Here is a 13648-nt window from a genome sequence, read left to right as displayed (position 1 = left end):
ACAAGTGTAAGATACGACTTTGTTGAAAAAGTGTAAAATAAGATTTTGTTGAACAAGTGTAAGATAAGACCTTGTTGAACAAGTGTAAGATAAGACCTTGTTGAACAAGTGTAAGATAAGACTTTGTTGAACAAGTGTAAGATAAGACTTTGTTAAACAAGTGTAAAATAAGACTTTGTTGAACAAGTGTAAGATAAGACTTTGTTAAACAAGTGTAAGATAAGACTTTGCTGAACAAGTGTAAAATAAGACTTTGTTGAACAAGTGTAAGATAAGACTTTGTTGAACAAGTGTAAGATAAGACTGTTGAACAACTGTAATATAAGACTTTGTTAAACAAGTGTAAAATAAGACTTTGTTGAACAAGTGTAATATAAGACTTTGTTGAACAAGTTTAAAATAAGACTTTGTTGAACAAGTGTAAGTGATGTTTTGTGCGACGGGGATTCGAACCATTGACTCTCGGATTACGAGACCAGTACCCTAAGCATCTGGCCATTCCGGGCCTACATAGAATACAGAAAGGTATGATCCAGGTACGAAACTCAGAAACCGAAATTTGTAAATGTTTATTATATTTATTAATGTTTATTAATTATTATATTTATTTATTAATTTCTGTTTCTTTAAGAGTGAACTGATCTGTAGTTAGTTGAGAAAATAAAAGCTCAGATATCTTCGTGCTCATAGGGTCTCATTTTCAAATATATAATTTTCTCTATATTTAAAGTGGGTTTTCTCGTCATCACGGACATCACGTGATTATGACGTGTACTTCATTTCTCTGACCTTTGATCTTGTCCTAAACATTGACCGTTTCTGAGTTGAATCATAGTCCAAATGTACAACAACTTTCGTCCAAATCTATTGAGTCGTTTCTCAAGACATGTTTCTGAAAAACACACATACATAAGGGTGAAAATATAACCTTGGTTTTCCTTTGGTGCCGGAGGTAATAAAATAAACAAGCTGTCTACTCATACAACGAACAATAAACCTGCGAAACGTTTTACGTCAAGTTAATTTATTCATAATGTTATAGTAAACGTTGAAAGAACAGTAAAACAAACAGGTTGTCCAGGTATATATTACAATAACGAACAAACAAGTCGCTGAACTCGTCATATGTTATATGTTTGGCACAAAGACAGGACTAGAAAGGATCTATATGTCATATACCATCACTGATTGTTCGATCTAGTTCAAGGCTCTGTGAATAGACCCAGCATGGCTAGGTGGGCTAAAGTGTTCGAACCGTAATCCGAGGGTCGCGGGTTCGAATACCCGTCGCACCAAACATGCTGAAATGGCAGCTGTGGGGACTTTATAATGTGATGGTCAATCCCACTATTCGTTGGTAAAAAGAGTTGGCGGTGTGTGGTGATGATTAACTGCCTTTCCTTTAGTCTTACACTGCTAAATTAGCGACGGCTAGCACAGATAGCCCTCGAGTAGCTTTGCAAACAAAGCCTTGTGAATAAGTGACAAATTAATGTCACCTATTTATATTCCCTACTTAACGTTAAGAGATCAAGTCGGCAAGTTATTTTTAAAACTGAATAAACAGAGACTTGAACACAAACTCGTGTGTGTGTATAATGTCCTGTGAGTTTTCTGTATTTATTGTTTAGCTGGGACATTTCTATGTTAGATGGCGCGACGGTTTCACGTTATATGTATTATTATTTTTAATAACGGACGTTTTTGCTGGCAACTCGATTATAAATGAGTTTGGTTACTAAACTTGAGGAATATTCTAGAAAATTGTTTTGTTTTTAGTCCAATCAAGAAGAACTTAAATAACTTTTAAAATATCACAAAGAACGTTTCACATCTCGTGAACCATAGGTTAAGAATGCAACTCGTCAGAAGTGCTTCATATATGTTATTTATTAAGAATGCAACTCGTCAGAAGTGCTTCATATCTGTTATTTATTAAGAATGCAACTCGTCAGAAGTGCTTCATATATGTTATTTATTAAGAATGCAACTCGTCTGAAGTGCTTCATATCTGTTATTTATTAAGAATGCAACTCGTCAGAAGTGCTTCATATCTGTTATTTATTAAGAATGCAACTCGTCTGAAGTGCTTCATGTCTGTTATTTATTAAGAATGAAACTCGTCAGAAGTGCTTCATATCTGTTATTTATTATATACTGGTGATTGGTTAATTTGTTGTAAAGTTTAAAATTAGCATATACTTTGGATATTCAAAATATGAAGCGATATATTGTACGCTTAAAACTTGTTCTATAAGTGGTTTTATAAACGTTCACCAATGATAGAAATTTATTTTCGTGAGAGACGTCATATACTGACCTGCACCTCAAGAGCGTGATAGGCGATAATAAGGCCAAGAAGAATGACCGTAGAAACAGACGTTAGGGTCTTCACGGCAGTTGAGTAAACAGAAGCCTTGAGGGAAAAAAAACAATAAAAGGTGGAACAGTAGTCAAACCATGCCTATCGTATCAAAAGAAACTTTCCTCCATCCAAACAACAATACAAACCTATTAAAACACTAGTATACCAAAAGCACTATTAAAACAAACTTTCCTTCATCCAAACAACAATACAAATCAATTAAAACACTAGTATACCAAAAAGCACTATTAAAACACACTTTCCTACATCCAAACAACAATACAAATCAATTAAAAAACACTAGTATGCCAAAAGCACTATTAAAACAAACTTTCCTTCATCCAAACAACAATACAAATCAATTAAAACACTGGTATACCAAAAGCACTATCAAAACAAACTTTCCTTCATCCAAACAACAATACAAATCAATTAAAAAACACTGGTATACCAAAAGCACTATTAAAACAAATTTTCCTGCATCCAAACAACAGTACAAATCAATTAAAAAACACCAGTATACCAAAAGCACTATCAAAACAAACTTTCCTGCATCCAAACAACAATACAAGATCAATTAAAACACTAGTATGCCAAAAAGCACTATTAAAACAAACTTTCATTTCGTCCAAACAACAATACAGATCAATTAAAGACACTGGTATGCCAAAAGCACTATCAAAACAAACTTTCCTGTCCAAACAACAATACAGATCAATTAAAGAACACTGGTATACCAAAAAAGCGCTATTAAAACAAACTTTCCTTTCGTCCAGGCAACAATACAAATCAGTTAAAGAACACTGGTATGCCAAAAGCGCTATCAAAACAAACTTTCCTTCATCCAGGCAACAATACAAATCAATTAAAACACTGGTATGCCAAAAGCACTATCAAAACAAACTTTCCTGCATCCAGGCAACAGTACAAATCGATTAAAAAACGCTGGTATACCAAAAAAGCACTATTAAAACAAACTTTCCTTCATCCAAACAACAGTACAAATCAATTAAAGACGCTGGTATGCCAAAACCACTATCAAAACAAACTTTCCTGCATCCAAACAACAATACAAATCAATTAAAGACGCTAGTATGCCAAAAGCACTATTAAAACAAACTTTCCTTCATCCAAACAACAATACAATCAATTAAAAAACGCTAGTATACCAAAAAGCGCTGTCAAAACAAACTTTCCTGCATCCAGGCAACAATACAAATCAATTAAAGAACGCTGGTGTACCAAAACCACTATCAAAACAAACTTTCCTGCATCCAAACAACAATACAGATCAATTAAAGACGCTGGTATGCCAAAAGCGCTATCAAAACAAACTTTCCGCCGCATCCAGGCAACAGTACAGATCAATTAAAAACACTGGTGTACCAAAAAAGCACTATCAAAACAAACCGCCGTGCAGGCAAACAACAATACAAATCAGTTAAAGACGCTGGTATACCAAAACCACTATCAAAACAAACTTTCCCGTCCAGGCAACAATACAAATCAATTAAAAACGCTGGTATACCAAAAGCGCTGTCAAAACAAACTTTCCTGCATCCAGGCAACAATACAAATCAATTAAAAACGCTGGTATGCCAAAAACCACTATCAAAACAAACTTTCCTGCGTCCAGGCAACAATACAGATCAATTAAAAACACTGGTGTGCCAAAAGCGCTATCAAAACAAACTTTCCTGCATCCAAACAACAGTACAAATCAATTAAAACACTGGTATGCCAAAAAGCACTGTCAAAACAAACTTTCCTGCATCCAGGCAACAATACAAATCAATTAAAAACACTGGTATGCCAAAACCACTATCAAAACAAACTTTCCTGCGTCCAAACAACAATACAGATCAATTAAAGACACTGGTGTGCCAAAGGCGCTATTAAAACAAACTTTCCTTCGTCCAGGCAACAATACAAATCAGTTAAAAACGCTGGTATGCCAAAACCACTATCAAAACAAACTTTCCTGCGTCCAGGCAACAATACAAATCAATTAAAGACGCTGGTATGCCAAAAAGCGCTATTAAAACAAACTTTCCTTCATCCAAACAACAATACAAACCTATTAAAAACACTGGTATACCAAAAAGCGCTATCAAAACAAACTTTCCTTCATCCAAACAACAGTACAAATCAGTTAAAGGCGCTGGTGTAGTATAAAAAGCGCTGTCAAACAAACTTTCCTGCATCCAAACAACAGTACAAGATCAATTAAAGACGCTGGTATACCAAAACCACTATCAAAACAAACTTTCCTGCGTCCAGGCAACAGTACAAATCAATTAAAGACACTGGTGTACCAAAAGCGCTATTAAAACAAACTTTCCTTCATCCAAACAACAATACAGACCTATTAAAACACTGGTATGCCAAAAAGCACTATCAAAACAAACTTTTTCATCCAAACAACAATACAAATCAGATTAAAAAACACTGGTATGCCAAAAAAGCACTGTCAAAACAAACTTTCCTTCGCCGTCCAAACAACAGTACAAGATCAGTTAAAACGCTGGTGTACCAAAACCACTATCAAAACAAACTTTCCTGCATCCAGGCAACAGTACAATCAATTAAAAACACTGGTAAACCAAAAAAGCGCTATTAAAACAAACTTTCCTGCGTCCAGGCAACAATACAAATCAATTAAAAACACTGGTATGCCAAAAGCACTATTAAAACAAACTTTCGTCCAGGCAAACAACAATACAAATCAATTAAAAAACACTAGTATACCAAAAGCACTATCAAGAACAAACTTTCCTGCATCCAAACAACAATACAAGATCAATTAAAACACTGGTATACCAAAGAGCGCTATCAAAACAAACTTTCCTTCCGTCCAAACAACAATACAAACCTATTAAAAGACGCTGGTATGCCAAAAAAGCGCTATCAAAACAAACTTTCCTTCATCCAAACAACAATACAAATCAGTTAAAAAACGCTGGTATTCCAAAAGCGCTATCAAAACAAACTTTTCGCTGCATCCAATCAACAATACAAATCAGTTAAAGACACTGGTATACCAAAAGGCGCTATCAAAACAAACTTTCCTGCTTCCAAACAACAATACAAATCAATTAAAGACGCTGGTATGCCAAAGGCGCTATCAAAACAAACTTTCCTGCATCCAAACAACAATACAAACCAACTAAAAACGCTATTAAAACAAACTTTCCTGCATCCAAACAACAATACAAACCAACTAAAAAGACACTATTAAAACAAACTTTCCTGCATCCAAACAACAGTACAAATCTGTTACAAACGCTGGTGTACAAAGCACACTATTAAAACAAACTTTCCTGCATCCAAACAACAATACAAGACCTATTAAAACACTGGTATGCCAAAAGGCGCTGTTAAAACAAACTTTCCTGGATCCAGGCAACAATACAAACCAATTAAAGACACTGGTATGCCAAAAGCGCTATCAAAACAAACTTTCCTGGATCCAGACAACAATACAGTAACATATTAAAAACACTGGTATGCCAAAGAGCACTATTAAAACAAACTTTCCTGCATCCAAACAGTACAAACCTATTAAAAACGCCAGTATACCAAAAGCGCTATTAAAACAAACTTTCCTGGATCCAAACAACAATACAAGACCAGATTAAAAACACTGGTATGCCAAAAGGCGCTATTAAAACAAACTTTCCTGCGTCCAGGCAACAGTACAAATCAGTTAAAGAACACTGGTGTGCCAAAAAAGCACTATTAAAACAAACTTTCCTGCGTCCAAACAACAATACAAACCTATTAAAGACGCTGGTGTGCCAAAAAAGCGCTATCAAAACAAACTTTCCTTCGTCCAGGCAACAATACAAACCTATTAAAACACTGGTGTGCCAAAACCACTATTAAAACAAACTTTCCTTCATACAAACAACAGTACAAACCTATTAAAGAACACTGGTGTGCCAAAAGCACTATTAAAGACAAACTTCGCCTGCATCCAGGCAACAGTACAAATCAGTTAAAAACACTGGTATGCCAAAAGCGCTATTAAAACTAACTTTCCGTCCAAACAACAATACAGACCTATTAAAGACACTGGTGTGCCAAAAGCGCTATTAAAACAAACTTTCCTTTTATCCAAACAACAATACAAACCTATTAAAAACGCTAATATACCAAAACCACTATTAAAACAAACTTTCCTGCAACCAAACAATACAAACCTATTAAAAAACTGGTATGCCAAAAGCACTATTAAAACATCCTTTCCTGCATCCAAACAACAATACAAACATATTAACAAACCCAGTTCTCTTATAGTACAAGATAAACCCAAGAACATTGTTTAAATAAATTTCTCTGATGGTACAAGTTAAACCCATGCACGTTGTTTTAAATCCAATTTTCTCATGAAGCACCAATAAACATAGTTCAGTCTACGAAATATTAAATATTTTATGAAGAACCAATAACCACAGTTCAGACTGCTAAATATACAATATTTTATGAAGGGCAATAAACCTGGTTATTCAACTGTAACACTGAATATTTCCTTGTTATGTGTGAAAGAGCATAATATATAATATATAATATATAATCTGGTTTCTATTTTACACTAAACACTTTGCACTAAACCATTGGATTATATTTTATTCTGAACACTAAACCACTGGTTTCTATTTTACACTAAACAATTTGCACAAAACTACTGGTTTCTATTTTACACTAAACACTTTGCACAAAACTACTGGTTTCTATTTTACACTAAACACTTTCCATTAAACCACTGGTTTCTATTTTACACTAAACACTTTCCATTAAACCACTGGTTTCTATTTTACACTAAACACTTTCCACTAAACCACTGGTTTCTATTTTACACTAAACACCTGGTTTCTATTTTATACTAAACACTTTACACTAAAGCACTGATTTTTTTTTTACACTAAACACTTTACACTAAACCACTGGTTTCTATTTTACACTAAACCACTGGTTTCTATTTTACGCTAAAACTTTACACTAAACCACTGGTTTCTATTTTACACTAAACACTTTACCCTAAACCACTGGTTGTCTATTTTACACTAAACACTTTGAACTAAACCACTGGTTTCTATTTTACGCTAAACACTGTACACTAAACCACTGGTTTCTATTCTACATTAAACACTTTACCCAAACAATTGGTTTCTATTTTACACTAGACACTTTGTACTACACTACTGGTTTCCATTTTACACTAAGCACTTTACACTAAACCACTGGTTTCTGTTTTACGCTAAACACTTTACACTAAATCACTGGTTTCTGTTTTACGCTAAACACTTTGCGCTAAACCACTGGTTTCTGTTTTACACTAAACACTTTACACTAAACAATTGGTTTCTATTTTACACTAAACACTTTACACTAAACCACTGGTTTCTGTTTTATGCTAAACACTTTACACTAAACCACTGGTTTCTATCATACACTAAACACTTTACACTAAACCACTGGTTTCTATTTTACACTAAACACTTTGCACTACATAACTGGTTTCCTTTTTTGCACTAAGCACTTTACACTAAACCACTGGTTTCTATTTTACACTAAACACTTTACACTAAACCGCTGGTTTTATTTTACACTAAACCATTGGTTTCTGTTTTACACTAAGCACTTTACACTAAACCACTGGTTTCTGTTTTACACTAAACACTTTGCACTAAACCACTGGTTTCTATTTTACGCTAAACACTTTACACTAAACCACTGGTTTCTATTTTAACCTAAACACTTTACACTAATCCACTGGTTTCTATTTTACGCTAAACACTTTACACTAAACAATTGGTTTCTATTTTACACTAAACACTTTACACTAAACCGCTGGTTTCTATTTTACGCTAAACACTTTACACTAAACCACTGGTTTCTGTTTTACGCTAAACACTTTACACTAAACCACTGGTTTCTATTTTACGCTAAACACTTTGCACTAAACCACTGGTTTCTGTTATACACTAAACACTTTACACTAAACCACTGGTTTATATTTTACACTAAACACTTTGCACTACATAACTGGTTTACTTTTTACACTAAGCACTTTACACTAAACCACTGGTTTCTATTTTACGCTAAACACTTTACACTAAACCACTGGTTTCTATTTTACACTAAACACTTTACCCTAAACCACTGGTGTCTATTTTACACTAAACACTTTGAACTAAACCACTGGTTTCTATTCTACATTAAACACTTTACACAAACAATTGGTTTCTATTTTACACTAAACACTTTGTACTACACTACTGGTTTCCATTTTACACTAAGCACTTTACACTAAACCACTGGTTTCTATTTTACGCTAAACACGTTTCACTAAACCACTGGTTTCTGTTTTACGCTAAACACTTTGCACTAAACCACTGGTTTCTATTTTACACTTTACACTAAACATTTGGTTTCTGTTTTACACTAAACACTTTACACTAAACCACTAATTTCTGTTTTATGCTAAACACTTTACACTAAACCACTGGTTTCTGTTATACACTAAACACTTTACACTAAACCACTGGTTTCTATTTTACACTAAACACTTTGCACTACATAACTGGTTTCCTTTTTACACTAAGCACTTTACACTAAACCACTGGTTTCTATTTTACACTAAACACTTTACACTAAACCGCTGGTTTTTATTTTACACAAAACCATTGGTTTCTATTTTACACTGAGCACTTTACACTAATCCACTGGTTTCTATTTTACACTAAACACTTTACACTAAACCACTTGTTTCTGGTTTACACTTAACTCTTTACACTAAACCACTGGTTTCTATTTTACGCTAAACACTTTACACTAAACCGCTGGTTTCTATTTTACGCTAAACACTTTACACTAAACCACTGGTTTTTATTTTACTAAACACTTTACACTAAACCACTGGTTTCTATTTTAACCTAAACACTTTACACTAATCCACTGGTTTCTATTTTACACTAAACACTTTGCACTAAACCGCTGGTTTCTATTTTACGCTAAACACTTTACACTACTGGTTTTATTTTACACTAAACATTCGCGCAAAAACCACTGGTTTCTGTTTTACGCTAAACACTGTACACTAAACCACTGGTTTCCATTTTACACTAAACCACTGGTTTCTATTTTACACTAAACACTTTGCACTACACCACTGGTTTTTATTTTACACTAAACACTTTGCACTACACCACTGGTTTCCATTTTACACTATACACTTTTCACTAAACCATTGGTTTTATTTTACACTAAACACTTTACACTAAACAACTGGTTTCTGTTTTACACTAAACACTTTGCACTAATTTACTGGTTTCTGGTTTACACTAAACACTTTGCACTAAACCACTGGTTTATATTTTACATTAAACACTTTACACTAAACACTGATTTTTATTTTACACTAAACTTTCTGCACTAAACCACTGGTTTCTATTTTACAGTAAACACTTTACACTAAACCACTGGTTTCTGTTTTACACTAAACACTTTACACTAAAACCACTGGTTTCTATTATACACTAAACCACTGGTTTATATTTTACACTAAACACTTTGCACTACATAACTGGTTTACTTTTTACACTAAGCACTTTACACTAAACCACTGGTTTCTATTTTACGCTAAACACTTTACACTAAACCACTGGTTTCTATTTTACACTAAACACTTTGAACTAAACCACTGGTTTACTTTTTACACTAAGCACTTTACACTAAACATTTGTTTCTATTTTACACTAAACACTTTACACTAAACCACTGGTTTCTATTTTATGCTAAACACTTTACACTAAACCACTGGTTTCTATTATACACTAAACACTTTACACTAAACCACTGGTTTCTATTTTACACTAAACACTTTGCACTACATAACTGGTTTCCTTTTTACACTAAGCACTTTACACTAAACCACTGGTTTCTATTTTACACTAAACACTTTACACTAAACCGCTGGTTTTTATTTTACACAAAACCATTGGTTTCTATTTTACACTGAGCACTTTACACTAATCCACTGGTTTCTATTTTACGCTAAACACGTTTCACTAAATCACTGGTTTCTATTTTACACTTAACTCTTTACACTAAACCACTGGTTTCTATTTTACACTAAACACTTTACACTAAACCGCTGGTTTCTATTTTACGCTAAACACTTTACACTAAACCACTGGTTTCTATTTTACTAAACACTTTACACTAAACCACTGGTTTCTATTTTAACCTAAACACTTTACACTAATCCACTGGTTTCTATTTTACACTAAACACTTTGCACTAAACCGCTGGTTTCTATTTTACGCTAAACACTTTACACAAACAATTGGTTTCTATTTTACACTAAACACTTTGTACTACACTACTGGTTTACTTTTTACACTAAGCACTTTACACTAAACCACTGGTTTCTATTTTACGCTAAACACGTTTCACTAAATCACTGGTTTCTATTTTACGCTAAACACTTTGCACTAAACCACTGGTTTCTATTTTACACTAAACACTTTACACTAAACATTTGTTTCTATTTTACACTAAACACTTTACACTAAACCACTGGTTTCTATTTTATGCTAAACACTTTACACTAAACCACTGGTTTCTATTATACACTAAACACTTTACACTAAACCACTGGTTTCTATTTTACACTAAACACTTTGCACTACATAACTGGTTTCCTTTTTACACTAAGCACTTTACACTAAACCACTGGTTTCTATTTTACACTAAACACTTTACACTAAACCGCTGGTTTTTATTTTACACAAAACCATTGGTTTCTATTTTACACTGAGCACTTTACACTAATCCACTGGTTTCTATTTTACGCTAAACACGTTTCACTAAATCACTGGTTTCTATTTTACACTTAACTCTTTACACTAAACCACTGGTTTCTATTTTACACTAAACACTTTACACTAAACCGCTGGTTTCTATTTTACGCTAAACACTTTACACTAAACCACTGGTTTCTATTTTACTAAACACTTTACACTAAACCACTGGTTTCTATTTTAACCTAAACACTTTACACTAATCCACTGGTTTCTATTTTACACTAAACACTTTGCACTAAACCGCTGGTTTCTATTTTACGCTAAACACTTTACACTACTGGTTTTTATTTTACACTAAACACTTTGCACAAAACCACTGGTTTCTATTTTACGCTAAACACTTTGCACTACACCACTAGTTTCTATTTTACGCTAAACACTTTGCACTACACCACTGGTTTTATTTTACACTAAACACTTTGCACTACACCACTGGTTTCCATTTTACACTATACACTTTTCACTAAACCATTGGTTTTTATTTTACACTAAACACTTTACACTAAACCACTGGTTTCTATTTTACATTAAACATTTTACACTAAACACTGATTTTTATTTTACACTAAACATTCTGCACTAAACCACTGGTTTCTATTTTACAGTAAACACTTTACACTAAACCACTGGTTTTTTTATTCTTGTAATATTCCTATAAATGGTAAATCAAATGTAGATTCAATAAATATGAGAGGAAGATCTGAATATTGAACTTATTGAACAAAATTGGTGCTTTGCTTGAATACATCCATTTTAGCTAATGTAGCCCAGGTTGATGATGAAATAATACAAACATTTTAACTCATGTAACCCAAGTTGATGATGAAATAATACAACCATTTTAACTGATGTAGCCCAGGTTGATGATGAAATAATACAACCATTTTAACTCATGTAACCCAGGTTGATGATGAAATAATACAACCTTATTAACTGACGTAGCCCAGGTTGATGATGAAATAGTACAACTATTTTAACTGATGTCACCCAGGTGGATGATGAAATAATACAACCATTTTAACTAATGTAACCCAGGTTGATGATGAAATAATACAACCATTTTAACTCGTGTAACCCAGGTTGATGATGAAATAGTACAACCATTTTAACTAATATATACCTGGTGGATAATGAAATGGTGCACCTCACCTTGGTATATACTCCAGCACCAGATAATTCCGTTTCTACAACCATCATTCCAACTCCAAACATGGCCATCCCTAAAGAATAGTCACTTATCCGTTTTCTTCTCTCGAAGAGAGCTTTCCTTCTTCCCAGCCGATAGCCCACACTGGGCTTGTGAAAGCCCGACGTGGGCTTCTTCTCCTGGGTATACCGTGAGTTCTCAATATTTACTCCCACGAGGACGTTCTCGCCCTCCGTCTGGTTATGCGGCTGTGTTTTCATTGAAGACGAGCTGCACTCTGAAGACACAGATTTACGTAACTCTTTGGAAGGTCGGATAGCTCCATTGACCCGCATAGAGCCAGTGGCGACCTCAGCGATGCCACTGCTCCTTTGGTTCGTGCACCCCTGACAGAGTGGCTGGAGACACGGTGTTTCACTAGAAGAAAGAACGACAGTCGTTTCTGCTGGGGTTCCACGCTCGTGGAAAGTTCTCTGTCTCGTGAAATGGTGCATGTTAGTAATGAGTTCGGTTTAGCATCACGTGTCTCCAGGCTGTATATATAGTTACAACCAGCCACAGAGGGCGTAAGAGAAACTTTTCTGGTTTGAACTTCCTGGATCTCCGGTTTATTCTCTGAGTAGGGGTGATAAGTTGTGTATGAGACGCTCTTATCGCACTCTGCGGCCAATAGGTGTCGCTCAAGCTCAGAATACACGCGATCCAAAACCAGCGAGTTTTGTATTGTGTCCTGTAAACAATTGTTATCCATTTTTCGGACACCCGTGCTGAGAAGCTGACCACCGGTGTGCATATTAGCATAATTCACTCTAGCTTCCCGGGCGGCTGGAGTAACCATGACAACGGACATTGTCAGTTTTGGCAAGCCTCACGACCGAGTATACAACCTACACAATGTTATTCTAAACAAGTGGATCCGTTACCGACACGTGGTTAGTCCAGATAGTTGAATCCACTATCTACACGTCTTTAGTCTAGAAAAAGTGGATCCACTACCTACACATGGTTAGTCCAGACAAGTAGGTCCAAGTGGTACAATAAGTAGAAGATAATCTTTCACGTCTATGAAGGACATGGTCCAAGAAAGTTAATCAGAAAATCGTGAAGAAAGTGACACAAAACTATTATAAAACACAGAAGAACTTGTGACGTCGGTATCAGTGATGATTCTTCTAAAGATCAGGGGTTCGTGTCCTCTACAAAAATAAACCACAAATTTCAGTTTCACTTCAACATTATGTTTTATCTACGTACTTAACACTACAC

At 34.6% G+C, this 13648-nt stretch overlaps 1 pseudogene; it reads right to left on the bottom strand.

The window, feature by feature from the left end:
• Positions 1-829: 829 nt before the first annotated feature.
• On the bottom strand, positions 830-12876 carry LOC143241729 (small conductance calcium-activated potassium channel protein pseudogene; annotated as a pseudogene).
• Positions 12877-13648: the final 772 nt, after the last annotated feature.

This window comes from Tachypleus tridentatus, unplaced genomic scaffold (assembly GCF_004210375.1).
Source record: "Tachypleus tridentatus isolate NWPU-2018 unplaced genomic scaffold, ASM421037v1 Hic_cluster_1, whole genome shotgun sequence".
Taxonomy (NCBI): domain Eukaryota; kingdom Metazoa; phylum Arthropoda; class Merostomata; order Xiphosura; family Limulidae; genus Tachypleus; species Tachypleus tridentatus.
Note: the sequence above shows the minus strand (reverse complement) of the source record. Positions and strands in the feature narration are given on the sequence as shown.